Consider the following 8,443-nt stretch of genomic DNA (forward strand, 5'->3'; position numbering starts at 1 on the left):
GAATATATATTACATGTTGTTTGGGCCTTTGTGGACCCGTTACATGCTTGTTGGGCTTTATAAACTAAAAACATACACGGAAACAATATATACTGTGCAAATCAATATTCGCGTAAATTCAGTTAAGGCTCTTGTGATACATTTCGTTTGTTCACACATATCTAGTGTACAACAGTAAACTGTAGTTATAACCAGAGTCTCCTGGAGGGAGAGCGAGAGTTTGTGTATAGATCTATACGGGGGTGACACCCCACACCTAAGCTGTTCGTTACAGTTAGAAGATGCCAGTCTAAGGTGACAAACCTTACCTTAAACAAGTCGGCGTCTGAAAAACATCATGACAGGTGGATCAGTCATCATCATGTATGGTTATAACGATTCACATAGAGATTAACCCCACTGTAAAGTTTACAGAGTACACATACGTAATGATTATACGAAAACATACATACATACACTGGTTACTGATCTTAGGATTTACGGCCACAACATTTTATACAAGCAGAAAATATTGAATTTTCTGGGAAATCATACAATTATACAATATATTCTACTACAACATAAACTATCGGATTTGCTGGAATACTCGTTTTATTCATTTTAAAAACAGGAAACATACATGCGTTAATACATGATTTGACACTATACTGTCAACCATTTTACCGAATATTGGATTTTCTGGTGTTTACAAATTTATACAAAACTTTTCATACAAACATGCTTATGAACTCGCCAACATTATATATGTTGACGTTTTCAAATAACTTGTATTCTCAGGAAATCGTTAAGAAAGTGGGCATCAAGAATATGTGAAAATTTGTTTCATTTTGTTGTAATTATAAGCATTTATATTTTGGGATGTAACTCTTGCAAACAATTACAATGATGTAAACTCAATATTGTTGTGTTATTGTACGTGTGATGATGATGCTTGCCTTCTTTCTATTATATGCATTATGATGATATTAAAAGATGAAGTCACCCAAGCCCCAGACGATTCGACCTTCTAGTTCGGGGGTGTGACAGATTGGTATTAGAGCGTTATTTATAGTGAACTGTCATATCTATTTGCACACATTATACTAATATTTACAGCGATATACTTGTGACTCCTAAACTAAATTTATTTCGTGAAGTACATAAGTAATTATGGTTTAAAATATAACTCATTACACGATCAAGTTAGAAAGAAGAATAAAAAATTGCTAATTATATCATGTCGTAGAAAAGATTTTAATAATTAAATAATAAAATTTAATATTATAATTAAATTTAAAATATTACAATATCTATAATTAGCCTTTTACAATATATTAAATTCATTGGTAATATTCACATATGCATATGCTTACATATGTTTATTTATTATTTTTGTGTTAAATGAATCCTCACGACAATTACATCTTGTAGTTACATACGTATACGTAAATATATAAATGTAACAAACATTGCAATTAATTAGCTGTAATATATTATTAAAATTATATTGGATGTACTTAAATTTATATATGAATTAAGAGTAATTTCTATAGAAGACCTTATATATGGACTTCTTTTCTTTTTTGGTGCTAAATTTTTTTTCTCTACAAAAAGAGTTTATATTTCCAATTACTTTTTAGTTGAAAAAGTCAAGAAAAGCTAAATTATGTTTTTTTTTTGTTTAATGGAGAACTATATATTTTTCATTTTTTACACATAACACCTTTTTTTTCAAAATAAAACCAATTTAACTTATTCCTTGTTATCTCATTAATTGAGTCTATTACCCTCGATCACAAGGCTTAATGTACGAAACCGCCCTATATCAAGGGCCGATATTGAGGGATTGCGAGATATGCATACACATAGGTAGGTGTATTCAAAACCATTGGTCCGAAAATTTTGATATCCTAAATTTTCGGATAGTGGATTCTTGTATCCCGAAAACCGAGTTTCCGGATAGTGGAATCTTATATTCGAGAATTCAGATATCCAAAATTTTTCGATATTGGATTCTTATACCCAAAATATCTAAAAATTTATAAAATCTCTTTCCATATCAGAATCCGAAAATCCGGATATCCAAGTTTCGAATATATGAATTTTCGGATAATTTAAAATCGGATATCAAATTTTTTGGATCGGGTTTGTTGATACGGGTATGTATGAATACCCCGACGCACAACTATCGAAAAATAGGTTTTGGATTTTATTCAGTTATCTATTTAATATTTATATAAATATGGTTTGTAATTTGAAAGCGAAACTCGTCTAGATACCCATTTCACACTAAATGCCCAAGGTCCGATTCCCAGCATCGACAATACTATTATTTTTGCTTTAAACTTGTTCCTGAAAAAGAATTCATGCGTTTTCTTGATTTTTGGAAAACAATTCATGTGTATTGAACTTGGCTTTGAAAAAGAATTTATAAACAATATTTTATTACATAAATAACTATTAACATCACATATTTTTTGTTTTATTTGTAAGTATTTTTAAGACTGGTTTTTTCGTATTTTAAACTGTAACCGAACCGAAAATACAATTTCACTAAAAACAACCGAAGAAACATAACCGAAACTGGTATAGACATAATCGTTTTTGTCTTAAACTGATTTGGAAAAAAAACTAAAACTGGTTCAAAATCGGTATATGGGGCACCTTTTGTGTTTGTAACCGACTCAATTAATAAAACAATAATGAATAAGTTAAAATTATGATTGATTTAAAAGAAAAAATTTAGTTCTAAACAGAAAAATTGCAAAATATAGCCATTTATGATACAATTTTATTTTTTCCATTTATGTGTTAGTAAATTGTTAGGGCCTAAAATAACTGTTGGAATAGTGTCTAAGGCTGCAACTATATTAGGCAAGTATTTGACCCGGTTGTGCATGATCCTTTTGGGTTGCCTTCACCATAACAACTTGATAGGATGATTTATAATGAGAGAAGAAATATTATTAATATATTATGTGAATAATATATGGAATAATAATATTGTTATTTGATTAATATAAGTCATAAATTAATTAGGAATTAATTTGGCGACTTAAAGAGATTAATTGAATAAAGGGGCATAAACTGTCAATTGTATGATAGTTGTACTTTGGGCTATAATCCCTTATGGATAAGGGGTGGACAGTTTTGGGGCTTAGGATAGACCTAGAATTCATCCAAGGCTTATCAATAGGGTATTGTATTGCTTAGGGCCTAAGTTATCCAATTAGGGTTTAAGGGTGAAACCCTAGGAGCCTCACTAGTATAAATAGACCCTAGGGGTCAAGGAAAATCGATACTCTTGTCTTTGAAGAAGCCCTGGCTGATTTCCTCCCCTCTCCTCTCTCTCTAATCATCCTCTTGCTAAGTTGGTGTTTGTAAGCCATTAGAGGAGTGACACTTGTGACTCTAAAGCTCCAAGGACAAGAAGATTCAAGCAAGTGATTCAAGGTAATCTTCTAAATCTGATTTCTTATTGCTATTATACTAGAATTATCATTAGAAGTCTTGGATACAATGCATGTTCAATTAGAGAAACCTAGATCCAAGCATTAGGGTTTGTATGTGCACATAGGAGTGTTCTTATGGCTCAAACCCATTAGTGGTATCAGAGCCTTGATTGATTTCTATTGAATTGATGTATTAGTTCCTTGATTGTTATTTGCAAAATTCGATTTTTGTGATTCTGCCTGATGAACTGGGCGAGTCCCATGGTGGTACTCGGCGAGTAGGCCTCAACTCGGCGAGTCCATTGTGGTACTCGACGAGTTCGAGCGTCAGAAAGGGCTAAGTTCGGGATTTCTTGCTGTTTATCTTATGGAAACTTGCCTTTATCTTAATGGGTCAATATAAATCCGATTTGAACATATATTTGAGTATATCCTTGACCTAATTAAAGATATTTACCAATAAATTGAATAATAATTTCCTTATGTGATAATTGATTGATTATTTTATTAAATTGGTAAATTGTTATGCAAGAAATAATTAAAAAATAAAATACGGATAATTATGTGATTAAATGTTAATTTGGATTATTTGTTATTTGATTCCTTATGTTTTGAAAAGTTTAAAACTTGTCCTCAAGTTTTGAAATTTATGTTTTGTGATTAAAAGTTTAAGTTAGACAACTTAAATTTCAAACCCTAGAATTTTACAAGCTTAAAATTCAACCCTATACTAATATAATATTACAAGATTAATATATATATATATATATATATATATATATATATATATATATATATGTATGTATGTATGTATAATTAAAATGCTAGTCTTCCCGTTAGTATGCCTCATTCACGAAGCCGGTCTATAAGGTGGGTATAAGGTTGCTGCCTATAAAATGACGCTTAATGGGTGTACAATCTCACCCACCGCTTGCTTGATCGGTGGAGGGTCATTAGCCGAACGGGTAGTATAGGGCAACTCTCTCTCCTCGTTAATAAGTATAATGAACCTATAAAGTAACTACATGTTTTTCAAATTCTCAATCCTAGTTACTTTAGGAAAAGTTGTAACACCGTGAATTTTCAAAATAATTTTTCGCAAATATAAAAACATTTCTCATTTAATTTCATAAAACATTAAGTTTAAAATTCCCAGATTCGTATCATACAAAATCCCAAGATCATATATATATATCAAGAGTCCCATGTGTGTGTACAGATCAAGCCGGCGCCTTCCCACGGTCATCGCTAGTACCTGAAACAACAACACTAACACTGTAAGCACGAAGCTTAGTGAGTTCCCCAAAATACCACACATAAAACACATATTAGCCACTTGAGGCTATGACTCTATGGGTCCGTGCACCCAAACTCTGTGAACCCTCAGGTTCTAACTCTAGGAACCTTCCTGTTCCAACTCTGTAAACATGCACAGCATAAATCACATAGAAATAATGCAGTACAACACATAACATACATAGCATACAAATACTCTGTCACATAACTCTGGTTACCTACTCAGGGTAAAGTATAGTGAGAAGACTCACCTCGCGTATCTCGGTATCTCACGAATCCTGGAATCCCTCGTGCTCGATCCTCCGAGCTCTAATCCTCCTATAACATCATATGTCTCTAATTAACACTTTTTATCTCTAAGGTTGACTATCCCTAAGAAGTCAACACAGGTTAACTCTGGTCAACGATCAACGGTCAACGGTCAACTTTGACCGGACTCGGCGAGTGCACTAGGGCGACTTGGCGAGTCTAGACGTTTTCACCAACTCTCTAGGATTCCCTTTTTACACATCGAGTACTCCCCCTGACTCGACGAGTTCCACCTGGAAGAATCGCGGGGCCACCCCAACTCAACTCGCCGAGTCTCAAGAACAACTCAGCGAGTCCCAGTTCAACTCAGACCACCTGTCAACCCTCTCTAACTCGCCCTGACTCACTGAGTCAACCTATGACTTGACTGGACCACTCACTGTCCGATCTAAGGAAATCTTTAAGCTACTCGCCGAGTCTGTTCGTCGGACTCGGCGAGTCCACGCCATGCAAACACTCAAACTTGCTTCTAAGGTCAGATCTGCTCCAACAATTCATAGATCTGGCCTTCCTAGACTGATTCATCACGTAAAGCCCCTATCTTGGTGTTCATAACACACCCAATGGCTCATAAATAGCATTTTGACCTAAGGCATAAGGATTCCAATCCAAAACCTCTATTGATTCACAAAAGCTTGGGCAAAGGGACACTCTGGACCTCCAAGGGTCTAGATCTATGGTCTAAAACGCTTAAGGGACCAAGGGAGCACTAGATCTAGCGACAAAAGGCCTCAATAAGCCCTAAATCAATGTAAACATCAACATAGAAGAGGATAGCTCGAAGATATTACCACAATAGCGATGCTCTGGACTCCAAACTCTCAGAAAATGGCTCCTCTTGCTTTCCCCTTAGCTGATCCTCCCTTTCCCTTGCAAGATGACACCTCCAAGATCAATAATGGCCTCCTACTTTGCTCCAAACGCTCACACTCGATTAGGGTTTCACTCAAGGGACTGGTGAGCACAAATGACGGCCATAAGGCCCTTTAAATAGGTCCCAAACCCGAGAAATTAGGGTTTCATTAAACAGCGCGGACTCGCCGAGTCCATACTTTGGACTCGCCGAGTCCAGGCGCGAACCCGCGTCCAGAATCGCGACCCAACTCGGCGAGTCTGAGCTCCAACTCGCCGAGTCCCCTCACAAAAAATCAAAAATTGAAAGCATAAAAGATACCTGGAAATCCGGGCTGTTACAAAAGTGAATTGATGCAATCCCATGAAATTACACTTTGCACCCTTGCTAAGAAGTTAGTGGAGCGTGTGTGGTTTACCGGCACACTAATTGTTTCTAAGCATAGGTGGCAAAGGGTGATTCATTGTTTATCATAATTCGATGGAGCGTGTGTGGTTTACCGCACATTGAATATGTGATTGTTACAATGAAGGCACCATGTACATTTGCATGGTTATTCACACCCACTTTGTGATCCTCGGTATCCCAGTCACAAACGAGAGGGGCATATCGAGATTTGAACATGCCATTGAAAAGTTCAATGAATCTCATCAAAACCTAGGAATTCTCAATACATTTAGAACTTAAAGTTAGATTTTCATGGTGGAGAATTAGTGAATCGTCATTCACTTACCCTCAAATTGTTTGCATGTTGGATTATGGCATCCTTTTCTAATATGTAAATAATGTTGTTGGATCCTAGCCCTAATTTTTCTTATCGGGTGATTATTACGGATTTAAATTATAATCAATCTTTGTCTTCACAAGTTGAATGTTGACTTTGGGGAAGACTTGGCTATCGACATGGTCCTTCACTCCTTGCCTCCGTGTTACAACCAATTTAGGATGACCTACCACATGAACAAGGAATAGGTCACCCTAAGTAAGCTCCAAGGTCTCCTTAGGGTTGCTGAGAGCAACCTCAAGGACAAGTCTGTTGCACCAACTCCCAATCCACCCGCTGCTCCTGTTTTGGCTATTGGGCAGGGAAGGGGTAAGAAGAGGAAGGCTCCATCTAAGACCCACCTCAAGGGAAAGTCCTGGGATGGTTCCTCTTCTAGTGGGACCAAAGTTGATCCTGCTAAGCCCAACCCAAACCCAAAGGAGGCAGAGTGCCACCATTGCCACAAAATAGGGCATTTGAAGAGAAGCTGCCCAGAATACCTACAAGCAATCAGGGAAGGAAAGATCAAGCCGTCTTTCGCAGGTATTTATACAATTAAATCTAATGATTTATCTCATGCTATTTCTTGGGTCCTCGATACTGGTTGTGGTTACCACATTTGTTCTGAATTGCAGGGACTAACAAGAAATAGGGATGTGGAGCATGGAAGAATAAATCTAATCATGGGGAACAGAAGATCGTCGCCTGTGACCAAGATTGGAGTGTATTCTCTAGTGCTTAGGAATGGTTTATGTTTAGATTTGAATAATTGTTGCTATTCGCTAGAAATGGCAAGAAACATCATTTCATTTCATGGTTTGTTTAGACAAGGATTTAGATTTTCTTTTAATAATTAGAATGGTTCTATTTTTGCTTATCTAAATAGTGTCTTATATTTTGAAGCAATACCATGTAATGGAATTTATGAAACTGTTATGATTGTAGATAACCTAGGAAATGATGTTTTATGCATGGATTCTTCCAATAGTATGGATAGAGCATCCTTGTGGCATTGTCGTCTTGGACATGTCAACAAGAAGCGCATAGCCCAACTCCAAAAGGATGGAGTGTTGGAGTCATTCGACCTTAGGGAAGATGACACATGCGAATCTTGTTTACTTGGAAAGATGACCAAGTTACCCTTCACTAGCACATGTGAAAGGGGTGAGGGTTTATTGGACCTAATACATACCGATGTATGTGGACCCTTTAGATCGACCACAAAGGATGGGAACCGCTTCTATGTGACTTTTACCGATGACTATAGTTGATATGGGTATATCTAATTAATCAAACAAAAGTCAGAAATGTTTGAAAAGTTCAAAGAGTTCAAGAATGAAGTGGAGAATCAATTGGGCAGGAGAATCAAGATGCTTTGATCCGATCGAGGGGGAGAGTACCTAAGTCTTGAATTCCACTACTATCTAAAAGAGTGTGGAATAGTTTGACAATTGACTCCACCTAGGACACTGCAGTTGAATGGTATGGCAGAAAGGCGTAATCGAACCTTGTTAGACATGGTCCGCTCTATGATGAGCCGTGCTTGACTATCTATCTCATTCTGGGGGTATGCCTTATAGACTGCCGCCCATATCCTTAACCGAGTCCCTACTAAGAAGGTTGCCAAAACACCTCACGAGATGTGGACAGGGAAAGCTCCCTCGTTAGCACATATCAAGGTTTGGGGTTGCGAGGCTTTCGTAAGATGAGATACTCATGACAAGCTCGAACCTCATAGTGAGCGATGTATTTTCATCGGCTACCCACAGAAATCCTTTGGATATCTCTTCT

Source organism: Lactuca sativa, chromosome 1 (genome assembly GCF_002870075.4).
Source record: "Lactuca sativa cultivar Salinas chromosome 1, Lsat_Salinas_v11, whole genome shotgun sequence".
Lineage (NCBI taxonomy): Eukaryota > Viridiplantae > Streptophyta > Magnoliopsida > Asterales > Asteraceae > Lactuca > Lactuca sativa.